This window comes from Colobus angolensis, unplaced genomic scaffold, assembly GCF_000951035.1.
Source record: "Colobus angolensis palliatus isolate OR3802 unplaced genomic scaffold, Cang.pa_1.0 Scaffold45, whole genome shotgun sequence".
Taxonomy (NCBI): domain Eukaryota; kingdom Metazoa; phylum Chordata; class Mammalia; order Primates; family Cercopithecidae; genus Colobus; species Colobus angolensis.
The window spans coordinates 5296240-5297778 of record NW_012117932.1 but is presented as its reverse complement, the minus strand read 5'-3'; the positions used below and the strand labels follow the sequence as shown (position 1 = coordinate 5297778).

Genomic DNA, 1539 nt, shown 5'->3' with positions numbered 1-1539 from the left:
TCACCATGTTAGCCAGGATGGTCTCGATCTCCTGACCTCGTGATCCACCCGCCTCGGCCTCCCAAAGTGCTGGGATTACAGGCGTGAGCCACACACAGTGCCTGGCCCACACCATGGTTTTTAACCATCTGTTACATGTTTAAACAGAAACTCTGTCCTAACATGCATCAAATGCTCTCTGTATACAGTACCATAGAGGAAGTGCTTGTCCCTGGTGTCCTATTGTGTGAACTTTCATTGATCCATAATCTGGTATAATTTATACACAGAAATAAGTCACTTAGACAGACTTGGCCTTTATCCCATCCAAAAACATGTTTGATCCCATTTTTAGTGAAAAATTTCCCCAAATGGTTTTAGTGGGGGAAAAGAAGACATCCATGAGACCTGGTTAAGACTAAACGTTATTTTATTTTTGAAGTTGATATTTGTTTAGTTACATTCTTGCAATACCAGCAAAAAAAAGAAAAAGAAAAATCCACGTCTGAAGCATGCGTGTGTTATGAGAAGCCTGGAAAAGGCGATTTGGGTCCATTGTATAACTGCCACTTTTTGTTTTTGTTCAAGGTGTCATAAAACTGAGTTCTGCAGTTGAAGGTATGTTTTTACAACCACAAAATCAATAATGTTTTGCTTAAAGGTTGCATAGCGCGGCTTGTAGCTAAAAAGCTTCTGTGGCAGTGGTGTTTGACGCCATGTGCGAATTGCCAGCTATTGCCATTGCATCTGTGTTTCTCCTTGTTCTGGTCATTTTATGCTGCAAAGCTCTCAGCCCTCCTCAAGTGGCGTTTGCAATGACCTGAGAGGGCAGCACCAACATGTCTGTTTCTGTCTCCTGATGTGACTGCCTCGGAGCCGGTGCTCCTCAGAGAGCCTGGGCTCTTCTGTGGCCTTATTTGAGGCTGGACATGGTCTTGTGGGGAACCTTTGCCCTGGATCTTTCAGCAGAGCCTGGTCTAGAGCGTCCTTTATCCCTACAGAGCAGACGTGTTTTCCCAGGAAGTATGTGGGCATTAAGAGTCATTAAGGCTTCTCCCTGATGAGAAAATGAGATGGTTAAGGCATTTGCCAGTCTCATTGCGGGTTCCTCCTGGGCAGCGTGGCCCACCACCACCAGGCATAGTGGAGACCAAGTTCCTTTACTGTTGTCCATGTCGGTGAGCGGCAGTGCCCTTCAGTCACGCATTCAAAAAGCTGAGAAGAAAAGGAAGGATTTGAGGAAAGTACAAAAGAGACGTCAAAGCAAAGTGTTTTGCTGAGTAACCCCAAGAATATTAAAAATGACCTCATTTTCTGAAATGATTAATTGGTTATTGGTGTAAAATTGATCTCCTTAGCCTCATAGGAGTTTCACAAATCAAATGTAGAGACTGTGTCATTTTCTTCTTTTTTTTTTGGAGACGGAGTCTAGCTCTGTCGCCCAGGCTGGAGTGCAGTGGCGCCATCTCGGCTCACTGCAAGCTCCACCTCCCAGGTTTATGCCATTCTCCTGTCTCAGCCTCCAGAGTAGCTGGGACTACAGGCGCCCGCCATCTCGCC

General features: G+C 45.4%; 1 protein-coding gene and 1 long non-coding RNA gene across 2 annotated transcripts in view; one reads left to right on the top strand and one right to left on the bottom strand.

The window, feature by feature from the left end:
* Positions 1 to 1539, top strand: part of DLGAP1 (discs, large (Drosophila) homolog-associated protein 1) — a 691004-nt gene that overhangs the window by 498452 nt on the left and 191013 nt on the right. The window lies entirely within an intron of this gene.
* LOC105523072 overlaps positions 392 to 1539 on the bottom strand; it is a 3481-nt gene continuing 2333 nt past the window's right edge. The window contains exon 3 of the long non-coding RNA XR_001003534.1: positions 392 to 1172. This is a non-coding gene — a long non-coding RNA (uncharacterized LOC105523072). The remainder of the gene's footprint in view (positions 1173 to 1539) is intronic.